Source organism: Lithobates pipiens, unplaced genomic scaffold (assembly GCF_037356315.1).
Source record: "Lithobates pipiens isolate NorthernLeopardFrog02 unplaced genomic scaffold, aLitPip1_a1.2 Scaffold_16, whole genome shotgun sequence".
Taxonomy (NCBI): Eukaryota; Metazoa; Chordata; class Amphibia; order Anura; family Ranidae; genus Lithobates; species Lithobates pipiens.
Window position 1 is genome coordinate 19,290,927 of NW_027507748.1, and position 18,736 is coordinate 19,309,662.

At 48.5% G+C, this 18,736-nt stretch overlaps 1 protein-coding gene across 1 annotated transcript in view; it reads left to right on the forward strand.

The window, feature by feature from the left end:
- LOC143981648 (uncharacterized) overlaps positions 1 to 18,736 on the forward strand; it is a 281,237-nt gene that overhangs the window by 234,465 nt on the left and 28,036 nt on the right. The window lies entirely within an intron of this gene.

Here is an 18,736-nt window from a genome sequence, read left to right on the forward strand (position 1 = left end):
CAGTGGGTGCCCGACTATGCCCACAGTTAGAATGCCGTCGCCAACGAGCGGAGGGGGGAAACGAACGGGGCTTCGTTCCCCCGCATCGTTGGACCCTGGGACAGGTAAGTGTCCGATTATTAAAAGTCAGCAGCTACAGTATTTGTAGCTGTTGACTTTTAATTTTTTTTTTTAAGGGGAACTCCGCTTTAACCTTTTTTTTGTGTTAATTCTCCTTTAAGGGGGTGTGGCAGGGGGGCGTGTCCTATGCCTACATACATTTCCTAGTAGGTGTCCCTCATTCCCATCTCAAAATGTTGGGAGGTATGTATTCACACTATACTGACAGTGGGCATACAGTACGATCCTCATATGATGACAGGGCACAGGATCCTCATATGATGAGAGGGGGCACAGGATCCTCATATGATGACAGGGGGCACAGGATCCTCATATGATGACAGGGGGCACAGGATCCTCATATGATGAGAGGGGGCACAGGATCCTCATATGATGAGAGGGGCACAGGATGATGACAGGGGGCACAGGATCCTCATATGATGAGAGGGGCACAGGATGATGACAGAGGGCACAGGGTCCTCATATGATGAGAGGGGCACAGGATGATGACAGGGGGCACAGGATCCTCATATGATGAAAAGGGGCGCAGGCCATTCATATGATGATGGGGGTCACAGGATCCTCTTACGATGACAGGGGGCACAGGATTCTCATATGATGACATGGGGCACAGGATGCTCATATGATGACAGGGGGGCACAGGATCCTCATATGATGAAAGAGGGGCACAGGATCCTCATATGATGACAGGGGGCACAGGATCCTCATATGATGAGAGGGGCACAGGATGATGACAGGGGGCACAGGATCCTCATATGATGAGAGGGGCACAGGATGATGACAGGGGGCACAGGGTCCTCATATGATGAGAGGGGCACAGGATGATGACAGAGGGCACAGGGTCCTCATATGATGAGAGGGGCACAGGATGATGACAGGGGGCACAGGATCCTCATATGATGAAAAGGGGCGCAGGCCATTCATATGATGATGGGGGTCACAGGATCCTCTTACGATGACAGGGGGCACAGGATTCTCATATGATGACATGGGGCACAGGATGCTCATATGATGACATGGGGCACAGGATGCTCATATGATGACAGGGGGGCACAGGATCCTCATATGATGACAGAGGGGCACAGGATCCTCATATGATGACAGAGGGGCACAGGATCCTCATATGATGACAGGGGGCACTGGATCCTCATATGATGACAGGGGGCACAGGATCCTCATATGATGACAGGGGGCACAGGATCCTCATATTTTCACGAGGGGTCACTGGATTCTCATATGATGACAGGGGGCACAGGATCCTCATATGATGAAAGGGGCACAGAATCCTCATATTAGGGATGAGCAGAACACCCCGGTTCGGTTCGCACCAGAACTTTCGAACGGACCTAAAATTCATGCGAACTTTAGAACCCCATTGAAGTCTATGGGACTCGAACATTCAAAATAAAAAGTGCTAATTTTAATGGCTAATATGCAAGATATTATCCTAAAAAGGGTTTGGGGACCTGGCTTCTTCCCCAGGGGACATGGGTCAATGCCTAAAATGTTTTAAAAAACGTCAGTTTTTTCGGGAGCACTGATTTTAATGACGATTAAAGTGAAAAGAAAAGTGAAATATTCCTTTAAATATCGTGCCTGGGGGGTGTCTATAGTGTGCCTGTGAAGTGCCTCGTGTTTCCCGTGTTTAGAACAGTCCCTGCACAAAATGACATTTAACGGAAAAAAAGTCATTTAAAACTGCTTGCGATTTTAATGTAATATCTGGTATCGGCAATATGGATCAAAATCATTGAGAGAAATGGCATAGGTAGCCCCCCTGCCCATTACCAGCCCCTTTGGGTCTTGTACGGATATTAAAGGGAACCCCATACCCATAAAAAGGAAAGGCGTGTGGCCCCCAGGCCCTATATACTCAGAACAGCAGTATACAGGCGGTGCAAACAAGACAGGGACTGTGTAGGTTTGTTGTGTTAAGTAGAATCTGTTTGTAATTTTGAACTGGTACATTTTTAAAGTGTAGCTCCAGTCAAAAAATCTATTTTTAAGCTTTTTAGAAAACATAGGGAAGGGTTATCACCCCTGTATAATTTGTTTTGCCGTCTGTCTTTTTTCATCTCACTTCCTGTTGCCTCCTTCCGTTTGCAAGTAGGAGGCGTTTGTAAGTTGGATGTTTGAAAGTAGGGGCCTGCCCTATATGCTCTGCAGAAATGGCGGAATAAGGTGTTGGTGTTGTCACAACACTGTAAGCCCTCAAAGTGACTCTTGGTGGGCGCTGGAGCGCCCTGCTGTGAACAATTATATCAAGAATTGTAATTACATGCCATTGTTGAACAGTGGTAGAAAAATTGGGCCTTTGGTGGTTGTGGTGCTGGTGCCACAACACTATAAGTCCTCACAGTTACTCTCGGTGGGCACAGGAACGGGCCCTGCTGTGAAATATTATATCAAGAATTGTAATTACATGCCCCTGTTAAACAGAGGCTGAAAAATTGGGCCTTAGGCACTGCTTGCTGGTGCCACAACACTGCAACCTCTCCCAGATACTCTAGTTGGAGTGCAGGAATGAGCCCTGCTGCAAAGCATTGCATCAAAAATTGTATTACATGCCCCTGTTAAACAGGTGCTGAAAAATTGGGCCTATACACTGCAACCTCTACCATATACTCTAGTTGGAGTGCAGAAATGAGCCCTGCTGCAAAGCATTGCATCAAAAATTGTAATTACACGCCCCTGTTAAACAGGGGCTGAAAAATTGGGCCTTGGGCACTGGTGCTGGTGCCACGACACTGCAACCTCTCCCATATACTCTATTTGTAGTGCAGGAATGAGCCCTGCTGCAAAGCATTGCATCAAAAATTGTAATTACATGCCCCTGTTAAACAGGGGCTGAAAAATTGGGCCTTAGGCACTGGTGCTGGTGCCACAACACTGCAACCTCTTCCATATACTCTATTTGTAGTGCAGGAATAAGCCCTGCTGCAAAGAATTGCATCAAAAATTGTAATTTCATGCCCCTGTTAAACAGGGGCTAAAAAATTGGGCTGGTGGCATCACCCAGAACCAAAAATGATCTTCCAAGATAGCGGAGGAGGAAGAAGATAGACAGTCAACATAACAGGACAGTCACTCAGCATCAGCAAAGGCAGTCTTGAAGGGATGTGATATTTTTAAAAAAAAATATTCGGTTACATCAGCTTCAGGTGCTTGGTAGCTGGTGGTGATCCAAGACTGATTCATCTTTATGAAGGTCAGTCGATCAACCGAATCGGTGGACAGGCGCACCCTGTGATCGGTTACAAAGCCACCAGCAGCACTGAAGGTGCGTTCCGAAAGAATGCTGGATGCAGGACAGGCCAGTAGCTCAATTGCAGTTGAGTCCAGTAAGCCAGAGGATTTTCGGTGGGAAAGGTGTCCAAGTCTGACCTTGCTCCTAGGTATTACTGCACCATGTAAATCAGACGCTGGCGATGGTTGCTGGAACCGATCATACCTTGGGCTATGGACTAAAAAATTGTCTGAACGCATCGGTCAGACGGCCACCTTCTCCACCGCTCCTTCTGACCGAAGCCTCAGCAACACGTTGTCCAGGACCAGGAGTTTGTAACCTCCCAGTCTCTGGGAACACGTTGCACAGACTTTTCTGCAAGGCCTCCCAGAGATGTCTCATCCTCTGCTCCCTCTGCGAAGGCAAGATAAGGTCCGCAACCTTACCCTTGTACCGTGGATCAAGGAGAGTGGCCAGCCAGTAATGGTCCCTCTCCTTGATCTGAAGAATACGACGATCCTTCCGCAGGCTTTGTAGGATCAGGGAGGCTATGCAGCGTAGGTTAGCTGAGGCATTCAGACCGGAGTCCTCTGGGTCACTAAGGACAACATGATCCGCAGCCACCTCCTCCCAGCCACGTAGAAGTCCACGGGTTTCTTGGGACTGTAAATCATCCCTACAAGATTGCTGATGCTGAGTGCCAGGCTCCACCTCCATGCTGACACAATCATCCTCCTTCTCCTCTTCTTGTGTGATGGGTGGGACAGCAGGAACACTGTCTGGATAAAGGGGGCCTTGAGAGGCGAGAAAGTCATCCTCTTCCTGCCTCTGTTCTGCCTCAAGTGCTCTGTCCATTATTCCACGCAGCGTATGCTCCAACAGGTGGACAAGAGGTACAGTGTCACTGATGCATGCACTGTCACTGCTCACCATCCTTGTGGCCTCCTCAAACGTTGACAGGACAGTGCATGCATCCCTAATCATGCCCCAATGGCGTGATGAGAAAAACTGAGCTCCCCTGACCCTGTCCTGGTGCGTAGTCGCACAGTTACTCATTGATGGCCCTCTGCTGCATGTGCAGCCGCTGCAGCATGGCCAACGTTGAGTTCCACCTGGTGGGCATGTCACATATAAGGCGGTTCTTGGGCAGGTTCAACTCCTTTTGGAGCTCAGCCAGCCAAGCACTGGCATTAAATGATCGGCGGAAATGCACACAGACTTTCCTGGCCTGCTTCAGGACATCTTGTAAGCCCGAGTACCTGCCCAAGAACCACTGCACCACCAGGTTAAGGACGTAAGCCACACAGGGCACATGGGTCAGTTGTCTCTGTCGGAGGGTGGAGAGGAGGTTGGTGCCATTGTTGCAAACCACCATTCCTGCCTTAAGCTGGCGTGGAGTCAACCACCTCTCGGCCTGCCCCTGCAGAGCTGACAAAATATCTGTCCCGGTGTGGCTCCTGTCCCCCAAACAAACCAGCGCAAGCACGGCATGGCATCTTTTTGCCTGCGTACTTGCGTAGCCCCTTGAACGCCTACGGAGCACTGCTGGTTCAGAGGACAGAGCACTGGAATAGGCCATGGAGGAAGAAGAAAAGGAGGGGGTGGAGGAGAGAGGTATGTCACAACCAGTAGTAGCATTTTGGAGGCGTGGTGGCAGAACAACCTCCAACACTACTGCACCTTGTCCTGCATCCTTCCCAGCTGCCAGAAGAGTAACCCAATGGGCGGTGAAAGACAGGTAATGTCCCTGTCCATGCCTGCTGGACCATGAGTCAGTGGTAATATGAACCTTACCACTGACCGCCCTGTCCAGCGAGGCAAGGACATTGCCTTCCACATGCCGGTAGAGAGCCGAAATCGCATTCCGTGAGAAAAAGTGGCGTTTGGGGACCTGACACTGAGGAACCGCACATTACACAAACTCACGGAAGGGGGCCGAGTCTACCAACTGAAAAGGCAGCAGTTGAAGTGCTAGAAATTTAGCCACGCTAGCATTAAACCGCTGGGCATGTGGATGGCTGGGAGTGAACTTCTTTCTACGGTCCAGCAGCTGGGGAAGGGAAATTTGCCTGCTACAATCGGATGTGGGTGTACTGCTAGCAGAGTGCCCGCAAGCACTTGGCTATGACACACCTAATTCTACACCTTCATTCCTCTCAGTGCAGGTTTCAGAGAGGACTGAAGGTCTAGTGGGGTTGGAAATCCCAGCTGATGAGGAGCAAGGAGAGGTCCGCTTTGTTCTTTGATGTGATTCTTTGAGGTAAGCTTGCCAACGAGCTGCATGGCAGGTCAACATATGTCTGGTCAAGCATGTGGTGCCCAAGCGGCTGATGTTTTGGCCATGCGAGATACGCTTGAGACATATGTTACAAATAGCAGTGGTGCGATCTGATGCACTCGTCTCAAAAAAGGCCCACACCAAAGAACTTTTAGAATAATGCGCAGAGGCAGCGCCCTGCACAGGCGGAGCTCTGCGGTGTGATTCAGTCAGTGTGCTGCCCCTAAGCTGGCCCCCGGAGGGCATCCTGCCTCATTGGAGATGTGCCTCCTCCTCTCTCCTACCAAGCACCCACGTGGAGTCAGTGACATCATCACCCCCTCCCTCTTCATCACTGGAGCAAACTTGGCAGTATGCTGCAGCTTGTGGAACATGACTGCCAGATTGCTGTCCTTCTTGAGCATCCCCTCTCTCTGCGCTCATACTACTGTCTTCCTCTAGCTGAGTATCATTATCAGAGCCTACAAAAACACTGGGCATCCTCCTGGAGCATGTACCCAACACTGTGCTCAAACAGTTCGGGGGACTCCTCAGGAGGACATGGTGGGTCTAGTGATGGAATGACTGATGATAACATTGAGACGAAGGAAGAGGATGAGTTGGCAGCTGCTTTGCTAGTACCCTGAGCCTGGGTGAGTGAGGATGAGGAGGATGAAGAGGGCTTGGTCATCCACTCTACCAAGCCTTCGGCATGATGCGGCTTAACACGTCCAGCTGCCGAAAATAAGGACAAGCGTGTCCCATGGCCACATGCTGATGTGATGCACCGCGTCCACGACCAGCACTGTTGTCTCTAGACACAGAGCCTGCTTTCCCTCTTTTATTGGCTCGTGCCTGTCTGCCTCTCCTTGTTGGCCTTCCAGACATGGTAATGGCCTGCAGGGAGATGGGAAAACCAGCAATTGGGTAGTGTATATTGTGCTGGAGGCACACAACACCCACTAACTCCTGCAGATGCCTGTATGATAGAACACCAGCAATAAAGGGTAGATACAGGTGTATACTGTGCTGGAGGCACACAACACCCACTAACTACTGCAGATGCCTGTATGAGAGAACACCAGCAATAAAGTAGATACAGGTGTATACTGTGCTGTGCTGGAAGCACACAACACCCACTAACTCCTGCAGATGGCTCTATTAGAGAACAGCAATAAAGGTAGATACAGGTGTATACTGTGCTGGAAGCACACAACACCCACTGACTCCTGCAGATGGCTCTATTAGAGAACACCAGCAATAAAGGGTAGATACAGGTGTATATTGTGCTGTGCTGGAGGCACACAACACCCACTAACTTCTGCAGATGCCTTTATTATAGAACACCAGCAATTAAAGGGTAGATACAGGTGTATACTGTGCTGTGCTGGAGGCACAAAACACCCACTAACTCCTGCAGATGGCTCTATTAGAGAACAGCAATAAAGGTAGATACAGTTGTATACTGCGCTGGAGGCACACAACACCCACTAACGCCTGCAGATGGCTCAATTAGAGAACAGCAATAAAGAGTAGATACAGGTGTATACTGCGCTGGAAGCACACAATACCCACTACTGTAACTCCTGCAGATGGCTATATTAGAGAACAGCAATAAAGTGTAGATACAGGTGTATATTGTGCTGTGCTGGAGGCACACAACACCCACTAACTCCTGCAGATGCCTTTATTATAAAACACCAGCAATTAAAGGGTAGATACAGGTGTATACTGTGCTGTGCTGGAGGCACAAAACACCCACTAACTCCTGCAGATGGCTCTATTAGAGAACAGCAATAAAGGTAGATACAGTTGTATACTGTGCTGGAGGCACACAACACCCACTAACGCCTGCAGATGGCTCAATTAGAGAACAGCAATAAAGGGTAGATACAGGTGTATACTGCGCTGGAAGCACACAACACCCACTAACTCCTGCAGATGGCTCTATTAGAGAACAGCAATAAAGGTAGATACAGGTGTATACTGTGCTGGAAGCACACAACACCCACTGACTCCTGCAAGATGGCTCTATTAGAGAACACCAGCAATAAAGGGTAGATACAGGTGTATATTGTGCTGTGCTGGAGGCACACAACACCCACTAACTCCTGCAGATGCCTTTATTATAGAACACCAGCAATTAAAGGGTAGATACAGGTGTATACTGCGCTGGAAGCACACAACACCCACTAACTCCTGCAGATGGCTCTATTAGAGAACAGTAATAAAGGTAGATACAGTTGTATACTGCACTGGAGGCACACAACACCCACTAACGCCTGCAGATGGCTCAATTAGAGAACAGCAATAAAGAGTAGATACAGGTGTATACTGCGCTGGAAGCACACAATACCCACTACTGTAACTCCTGCAGATGGCTATATTAGAGAACAGCAATAAAGTGTAGATACAGGTGTATATTGTGCTGTGCTGGAGGCACACAACACCCACTAACTCCTGCAGATGCCTTTATTATAAAACACCAGCAATTAAAGGGTAGATACAGGTGTATACTGTGCTGTGCTGGAGGCACAAAACACCCACTAACTCCTGCAGATGGCTCTATTAGAGAACAGCAATAAAGGTAGATACAGTTGTATACTGCGCTGGAGGCACACAACACCCACTAACGCCTGCAGATGGCTCAATTAGAGAACAGCAATAAAGGGTAGATACAGGTGTATACTGCGCTGGAAGAACACAACACCCACTAACTCCTGCAGATGACTCTATTAGAGAACAGCAATAAAGGTAGATACAGGTGTATACTGCGCTGGAAGCACACAACACCCACTAACTTCTGCAGATGGCTCTATTAGAGAACACCAGCAATAAAGGGTAGATACAGGTGTATATTGTGCTGTGCTGGAGGCACACAACACCCACTAACTCCTGCAGATGCTTTTATTATAGAACACCAGCAATTAAAGGGTAGATACAGGTGTATACTGTGCTGTGCTGGAGGCACAAAACACCCACTAACTCCTGCAGATGGCTCTATTAGAGAACAGCAATAAAGGGTAGATACAGTTGTAGACTGCGCTGGAGGCACACAACACCCACTAACGCCTGCAGATGGCTCAATTAGAGAACAGCAATAAAGGGTAGATACAGGTGTATATTGTGCTGTGCTGGAGACACACAACACCCACTAACTCCTGCAGATGCCTTTATTATAGAACACCAGCAATTAAAGGGTAGATACAGGTGTATGCTGTGCTGGAAGCACAAAACACCCACTAACTCCTACAGATGCCTTTATTATAGAACACCAGCAATATAGGGTAGATACAGGTGTATATTGTGCTGTGCTGGAGGCACACAACACCCACTAACTCCTGCAGATGGCTCTATTAGAGAACAGAAATAAAAGGTAGATACAGTTGTATACTGCGCTGGAGGCACACAACACCCACTAACGCCTGCAGATGGCTCAATTAGAGAACAGCAATAAAGTGTAGATACAGGTGTATACTGCGCTGGAAGCACACAACACCCACTAACTCCTGCAGATGGCTCTATTAGAGAACAGCAATAAAGGTAGATACAGGTGTATACTGCGCTGGAAGCACACAACACCCACAAACTCCTGCAGATGGCTCTATTCGAGAACAGCAATAAAGGTATACTGCGCTGGAGGCACACAACACCCACTAACTCCTGCAGAAGGCTCCATTAGAGAACAGCAATATAGGTAGATACAGGTGTATACTGCGCTGGAGGCACACAACACCCACTAACCCGTGCAGATGGCTCAATTAGAGAACAGAAATATAGGTAGATACAGGTGTATACTGCGCTGAAGGCATACAACACCCACTAACTCCTGCAGACGCCGGAACACTACACAAGGCCGCCTCGCTGGCGGCATTATATAGTGTGGGGCGTGTACCAAACATCCTGAGCTATAATTGGCCACAGGCATCATGCCTGTGGCCAATCATGGCTCTCCTCGCTGCCGGCGCCGTGATTGGCCAAGCATGCGGGGTCACAGTGCATGCTTGGCCAATCATGAGCCAGCAATACACTGCGATGGCGCAGTGCATTGTGGGCCGTGAGTGGCACACGAATTTGGCGCAAACGGCCCAAAGAGTTCTGGCTTCGCCGAACAGGCGAACAGCTGGTGTTCGAGTCCAACATGCGTTCGAACTCGAACACCAAGCTCCTCCCTACCTCATATGATGACAGGGGGCACAGGATCCTCATGATGAGAGGGGGCACACGATCCTCATATGATGAGAGGGGGCACACGATCCTCATATGATGACAGGGGGCACAGGATCCTCATATGATGACAGGGGGCACAGGATCCTCATATGATGACAGGGGGCACCGGATCCTCATATGATGACAGGGGGCACTGGATCCTCATATGATTACAGGGGCACAGGATGATGACAGGGGGCACAGGATCCTCATATGATCAGAGGGTGCACAGGATCCTCATATGATGACAGGGGGCACAGGATCCTCCTATCCTCATATGTTGACAGGGGCACAGGATGATGACAGGGGGCACAGGATCCTCATATGATGATAGGGGGCACAGGATCCTCATGACGACAGTGGGCACAGAATCCTTATATGATGACAGGGGGCACAGGATGATGACAGGGGGCACAGGATCCTCATATGATGAGAGGGGGCACAGGATCCTCATATGATGAGAGTGGGCATAGGCCATTCATATGATGACAGGGGGGTCACAGGATCCTCAAAAGATGACAGGGGGCACAGAATCCTCATATGAGGACAGGGGCACAGGATGATGACAGGGGGCACAGGATCCTCATATTTTGACAGGGGGTCACAGGATCCTCATATGATGACAGGGGGCACAGAATTCTCATATGATGACGGGGGGCACAGGATCCTCATATGATGACGGGGGGCACAGGATCCTCATATGATGACGGGGGGCACAGGATCCTCATATGATGACAGGGGCCACAGGATCCTCATATGATGACAGGGGGCACAGGATCCTCATATGATAATGGGGCACAGGATCTTCATATGATGACAGGGGGCACAGGATCCTCATATGATGACAGGGGGCACAGGATGCTCATATGATGACAGGGGGGCACAGGATCCTCATATGATGATGGGGCTCACAGGATCCTCATATGATGACAGGGGGGCACAGGATCCTCATATGATGACAGGGGGCCACAGGATCCTCATATGATGACAGGGGCCACAGGATCCTCATATGATGACAGGGGGCACAGGATCCTCATATGATAACGGGGCACAGGATCTTCATATGATGACAGGGGGCACAGTATCCTCATATGATGACAGGGGGCACAGGATGCTCATATGATGACAGGGGGGCACAGGATCCTCATATGTTGACAGGGGGACACAGGATCCTCATATGATGACAGGAGGGCACAGGATCCTCATATGATGACGGGGGCACAGGACCCTCATATTATGACAGGGGGCACAGGATCCTCATTAGATGACAGGGGGGCACAGGATCCTCATATGATAACAGGGGGGCACATGATCCTCATATGTTGACAGGGGGGCACAGGATCCTCATATGGTGATGGGGGGGCACAGGATCCTCATATGTTGATAGGGGGCACAGGATCCTAAAATAATGACAGGTGGACAAAGGATCCTGATATGATGACAGGTGGCCCCAGGATTCTGATATAATAACCGGTGGGGGGCATAGGATTTTTATATTATGACAGGTTGCACAGGATCCGCCATACCTCCCAACTTTTGAACTGAGGGACACTTGAGGGGGAGGTGACCACCAATGTAAAATGTGGGTGTAGCCAAATTCTTAACAGTGGGAGGGGCTTAAGCCAATGCAAAATGTGGGTGTCGCCAAATTCTTAACAGTGGGAAGGGCTTAAGGGGCATGGTTAAATAAAACCCGGGTTTCCTTGTACCTATAAAATTAGCTTAGATTGCTTTGTCTGAGCCTGCCTTCAAGAAGAACTTCATTAAAATTGTCAGGGACACAGGACCCACACACCAGGACGGGAAAGTATGTGCACATCTCACTCCCATCTTACTTTCCTCACCCGCATTCTTCTACTACTAACCTTTGGGGATATCTCCCCTAATCCTCATCCTCCATTATCTCACCCAGTGGCGGCCCGTCCATAGGGGGCGCATGGGCGCTGCCCCCCCTCCCCTCCAGGCAGCCACAAAAAAAAACCCAGTCCGCTGCATTTGACAGGACGCAGGCTCCATTTGGTGGGACTCAGGCTCCATTTGGTGGGACGAATGCTGCATTTGGTGGGACGCAGGCTGCATTTGGTGGGACGCAGGCTGCATTTGGTGGAACAGAGGCTGCATTTGGTGGAACAGAGGCTGCATTTGGTGGGACGCAGGCTGCATTTGGTGGGACGCAGGCTGCATTTGATTAGACACAGGCTGCATGTAAGGAGGGACTCCACTGGGGGCACCTGATGTAAGGACAGACTCTGCTGGGGACGCCTGATGGCATCTGGTTGTAGGTGACATGGCTAGTGACACGCTCAGGGCTCCCACTGATTCTGCATTATGGTGAGTTGAATGATTTAATTTTATATTACAATGTAATAATATAAATAATGCACTTCAATCATCCTGACACCATAACAACCATGGTGCCAGGATGATTGAAGTGCTAACACCAGGTGTTTGGAGTATCTTTATCTGCTGATTGTTAAACTTTCTAGAATACACATATTTCTGTTGTTGTGTAGGATCTGGGCCTGCTGTCCCTCCATCCCTCTCTCCCTCCATCCCTCATTCATCTCAGACGCTAACCACACCACCTTAGAGTGACACCCACTATTTCTCTTAAACTACGCCCATTTCACCAAGTGGGAGGGGTCAAAAAGGAAGAGCAGGGTCTGGCGCCCCCCATCCTAAAACTTCACCAGGCTCCACTGGCCCACACCCGTCACCCTCCTCCCACTAGCAATAGCTGCAATGCACTCCAGTTTAACCTCCACCCCCCTGCTCCCAAAAATCATGCCCGCTCTGTCTGTGAATAGCTCACCACTGTCCATGACCTTTTTTGTCTCCCACTCCCTTTACCTAGTTTCAATCACAGAAACCTGGCTTCAAGCAGCAGACTCTGCTTCTCCCGTGGCCCTCTCCCATGGAGGCCTCCATTGGACTCACTCACCCAGACCCAGTGGACAGAAAGAAGGTGGAGTTGGTTTGCTTCTATCCCAAATGAGCACCTTTCAAGTCCTTCCCACCCCTCCCTCTCTATCCTTCTCTTCTTTCAAGACGTATTGGATTCATCTGTTTTCTCCCATTTCTCTACGGATTTCACTGATCTATCGGCCTCCTGAACTGGTGTCACTCTTCCTTGATGACTTCTCTCCTCTGAAATACTCACTATCCTTTCTGGTAATTTTATCATCCCCGTTAAAGGCCCATTAAAACCTATTGTAGTGCACCAGCCCCCTGTTTCACTCACCTGAGCTGTGTTCCCATGCCGGAGATGTGCACACCTTCTCTAGCCGGTGTCTTGGCTCTTGATTGGTCGCAGCCATTGGCTCCCGCTGTCGTCAATCAAATCCAATGATGAGAGCATTGGGGGGCATTGTTGAGTCCTGCTGTCTGTGTCAATGGACACAGCAGCAGGACACTTGAGCGCACGGATCCCCCGAAGGAGAGTACTTCTCCGAAGGGTCACTCGATGCGGGGAGGAGCCCGGGAGTGCCATGGAGGGACACCAGAAGAGGAGGATTGGGGCCACTTTGTGCAAAACCAACTGCACAGAGGAGTTAAGTATAACATGTTTGTTATTTTAAAAGAAAAAAAAGGGAACCTTTAGTGCCCCTTTAATGTTACCAGCAAAGCTACATCCCAACTTTTCAACTTAACCTCATCTTTTGACCTAACACATTGGACTCAGTCAGGGCTGCTGATAAGGCAGTGCAACTTGTCAGAGGCGTGACTTGAATGTTCAGGGCTCCAGTGCAAGAAACCATTAAGGGGGGCCCCTCTTTCTGGGCCAGGGGCCCTTCCCACTGATTCTGAGGCCCTTTACACCTGTTGCAGGCCCCTTTATTAGGGTCTTGTAGCGGGACCCTTTCACATGTTCTGCAGTGGGCCCCCTTCCTACTGTCTTGGAGCCGCTCCACAGTGGTAGAATGGCAGGGCCCAGTCGCAAGGGAAGGGCAAACTTTCCTACCCTGGAAGTTCTGCCACTGGTGTCAGTAGTTTTTATTTTTGTTATTTTATCTAAGGGCAGCAGGACCTAGGTCAGTCATAGTAGGTGCTCGCTGGTCGGGTGTGATTAATACTTTATTGACCCTCATGGGCTCCTCTGCTCTGGGGTGCACTACATAACTATGTATAATATATCCATACCTGGATTTTTTTTTTTAAGGTATTAATTGCTTTATACAAATTATTGCTGGCAGTGCCTCAACAAAGTGCAGCAAATATAACTAATCAAATTTCAAGTATAGCCAGAGGAGTTTGAGCAGTGGAGGCCGCTCATATGGGGCGCAGGGACACCGCTCCCCTAATCTACATGCGCCCGGCCCCTAATCTCCATGCAGGGTACCGGACGCATGGATTTCTCCTCCTGGCCAATCAGGAAGCGGTTCTTAAGACTCAATTGGCCCGGGAGGAGAAGTGACTGGATTGGCCGGTATGAGAAGCAGTGGGGAAGCCGCCCGGGAAGCCCCCGAAGAGGAGAAGCAGCTGAGAAGCCACCAAAGTCGCCCAGGAAGCCGTGGGGAAGCGCCAAAGCTGCCCGCTATCTGGATGGGGTAAGTAGGGCGGGATGATCTGCCGACAACACTGAGTTTGAGAAAAGAATCTATAAGCTCCAACCACCTCAAACACTTGGCACTGCGATGAATTCCATGAACTTCCTGGGATCGGCTGAAAACAGGAAGTGATGTACCCAACTCCTTCCCGACTAGTAGTGTCATAGTCGGGAAGGAGTTGGGTTCAACACTTCTGGTTTTTTTTCAGCCGATCTCAGAGTTCATGGTTTCTAATGCTGTTGTACTCAATTATAAATGTGAGTTACTACATTTTTTTTAATATAATAAATTTTAATTGGAATACTACACAATGAGGATTTGCTTTCTTGTATAACCATATCACCCACTGGAGGAGAGGAGAGTGGATAGGGGGAGCGAGTGTGGACAGACCCAGATACCATTGTATTGCTGATTGGAAGAAAGGATATGATATGGCCACCCATGGAGAGGAATTGCTTAGACCCTAAATGCTATTAGACCTTCTGGTCTAGGGAATGAGGTGAGCTGCTAACACACACTGTGGATTGAGGTGCAACGGAGAGTGATGACATCACTGAGGAATTTGATGACATTTGCAACGGATATCACTTGACACACTGATTTTGTCCTGGAATGGGCCTTATTATATGAAAATCAAGTCACCAAATTGTATTGTTTTGCTCACTTTATAACTGTATTGATTAAAACCACTTACCGCCGGGAGGGCGTCCATGGACATCCCACCTTTTCAGTGGTTATACCTGGATGATGCCTACAACTACAGGCATCAACCCAGTATCATTCTCTTCAGTCAGCGATTCCCTTCACCGTAAGAACAATCTTAGCGGCAGTTCAGCCTCTTGATTGTTCTTACAGGCGGAGGGAGGGGACGCACCCCCATCCCGCTGCCCTTTGGTGCTTCTCCGGACTCACCCCTGCAAATGGTGAGCCGGAGAAGGAATCCAGCGGTGGCGGAAGTTGACCATAACAGATGGTCCCCAATCCTCTCTATGACTTTCGGAGGTCTGGCAGTTGTAAATACTGCCATATACTCGGCCGGAGAGCCAAGATCATCCTGGTTTTTTTTGTTTGTTTTTTTTGATCTTAGGCTTTCCAGCCCGGAGGAGAGATGTGGGGTTTTATTGACCGCCCATCTCTCCATAAAGAGGATCTGTCACACACTATTCCTATTACAAGGGATGTTTACATTCCTTGTATTAGGAATAAAAGTGATCAAACATTTTTTTTTTTAAAGGGAAAGTGTAAAAATCAAAAAAATATAATAAAACAAACAATAAATTTTTTTAAAAATGTTTCTAAAGCGGAGGTCCACCCTAAAGTGGACCTTCCGCTCATCGGAACCCTCCCCCCCTCCGGCGCCACAATTGGCACCTTTCAGGGGGGAGGGGGGTGCAGGTACCTGTACAGTACAGGTATCTGCACCCACTTCCGGGATAGCTCTCTGCGGAAAGGGGCGTAGATTACGCCCCTTTCCGAAAGTCCCCCGCTGCCTGCTGGGAAACACACAGATCCCAGAGGCAGCGGGGACCGTCCTTATTGCGCAGCACGACTCGCGCATGCGCAGTAGGGAACCGGGAAATTAAGCCGAAAGGCTCCACTTCCTGATTCCCATACCTAAGATGGCGTCGGCAGCACCCGAGAGACGATCGGGAGATCGGCTTCGGGTGCCGACATCGCGGGCGCGCTGGACAGATAAGTGTCACTATTTTAAAAGTCAGCAGCTGCAGTATTTGTAGCTGCTGGCTTTAAAAAAAAAAAAAAAAAAAACGCGGAGTCCCGGCGTGCTCCGGCTTTAATGCACCCCCGTCCCCGCGAGCTCACACGCAGAAGCGAACGCATAAGTACGTCGCACCCACATATGTAAACAGCATTCAAATCACACATGTGCGATATCGCCTCGAACGTTAGCCCTTGTACACACGGTCTGCAAATTCTGATGGAAAATGTCCGATCAGACCATGTTGATGGATAATCTGAACGTGTGTGGGCTCCATCTGACTTTTTCCGTCGGGACGTCCGACCAACAAAGTTAGAGAGCTGGATATAAAATTTTCCAACAACATGATCCGATTGGACTTTGTCCGATTGTGTGTAGAGCATTCCGATTGGACAACGTGCAGGGCCGTCTTTAAGGCAGGGCAAAAGGGGCAGCTGCCCTGGGCCCTGTCATTGTTGTGGGGCCCAAAGCAGCTGCCTTATACTTGCCAACCATTCCAGTTTAAATTCCCTTGTCCCTTGAAGTTTTAGACCTGTGCTAATGCTGCCCAGCTCTGCCCTATTGTTGTGTAAAGATGACTCACCTGCAGACCCTGTGTTTACATGTAAATAACCATCATTCGTATGTAAATAGTAGCAGCATCCATATGTAAATATCTGAGACCGGGGGCATTGATAGGTAAATAAAGGTGGCATTGATATGCATATCATGCCCCCCTACAGAGAGGAGAAGATGTGCTGTAAACTATAGCAACCAGTGAGCAGTATTACTGTACAGTAATCTCTAGCAACCAATCAACAAGCAGAAATCATGTGCTGTAACCTTTAGCAACTAATCAGTGAGCCTTAATGTGTGCTGTAACCTCTAGCAACCAGTCAATAAGCGGTAATGATATGCTGTAACCTCTGGCAACCAATCCCAATCGCTGCCTGATCTGATACAGTAAACTGATTTTAAGTCTAGCTGCTATTTATTGTATGACTCAGGGAAGGTGGAGAGTGAAATTGCATGGGGGGAGGGGGGCCCCCCAAGAAAATTTTTGCCCCGGGTCCAATCAATATTAAAGACGGCCCTGACAACGTGCCATGCATGCTCAGATAAAATTACGAGACCAAAGCTATTGGCTACTAGCCTGAACGTAGACCCGTCATAACGTACAAACGTCATCACGTCCTGAACGATCGGATTTTCCGACAACTTTGTCCGACCGTATGTATGCAACACCAGTTTCGGACAAAATCCGTCGGAATGTCCGACTGTGTGTACAAGGGCTTGAGAGAGCAACTATGCTATACCAAGGCGTCTTCTGTAACTCTAAACAGGTAACCTGTAAAACATTTTAAAGCGTAACCTATGGAGATTTTTGAGTACCGAAGTTTGGCGTCATTCCACGGGCGAGCGCAATTTTCAAGCATGGCATGTTAGGTATCTCTTCACATTATACAAAACAATTGGGCTAACTTTAGTGTTTTGTTTTTGCTTACATTTTCCAAAAAAACGCTTTTGAAAAATTGCTGCGCAAATACCATGTGACATTAAAAGTTGCAACAGCAACTTTTCCCTATAGTCTCTGCTAAAAAAAAATAAAAAAAAAATAATAATATTTGTGAGTAATTTTCTACCAAAAAAAAAAGATGATTTTTACACCTAGGAGCGAAGTGCCAGAATTGGCCCGGATGGGAAGTAGTTAATGTTTAACCTATTTTTGCTTATTTGCACAATTCCGCATTATTGGCAGCACTGGTGTTTTCGGTTACAATACCCAGTAGGGGTATCATTTTATTGTTGGATTGTGATAAGGCATAAGAATATACATTTCATTTGCATTATTTTGTACATCTTGATGAGGAGTTTGTTGCAGCACTGGCACTTTGAGCACAAACTTAGTAGATAAAATATTATTATTACAGCCCAAGTAATGGTAATCTGTGTTACGACATAAAGATGTTTCTTGGGTATTAGGCCCCTTTCAGATGGGCAGACTCAGCGGATCATCCTGCTCAGTAGGGGTTCTCACCGCTGATCCACGCTGAGCAGGAGGATGACAGGTTCGTGTCCACTCCGCACACACAGCCACTTTCCCCTATGGGGCGGTTGGATGGAAATGGACCACCTGTTTATTTCCATCTGACTGTCATCCGATCCTCCAGGCGGATGGTGAACAGATCCCCATCTGTCTTTTTTTAGCGGATAGGATGTTGGCGGGTGTCAACAAACACGTCGATTGACATTCGCTGCTCCTTAGAGTGCAATCGCTGCTCCGATCGGGCCTACCTAAAAAGCTGGACAGGCGGGTCAAATCCATCTGCCCGTGTGAAAGGGGCCCTAAGCCCCAACAGTCCACTAACATTGAGGATCAGTAAGCCTTATCCAACTGCTGCCACCTCTAACCACCACTACAATCACTTCTAGACATGTGCAATGCGTTTAGTTCCAAATTAGTTTTTTAACGAATTTCCGAAAATTCGAAAATTTCTAAAATTCGAATTTGGGAAATTCTAAATTTATGAAATTTGAAATTTTCGGAAGTTTGGAATTCTAGAAATTACATTTTTGGGGAAATTGGGAAAGTTGAATTTGGGAATGCAGAAGTTGAGAAGTTCAGAATTTGGAAATTTGAAATTTTCGGAATTTGGAAAATTTGAATTGGGGAATGCCGA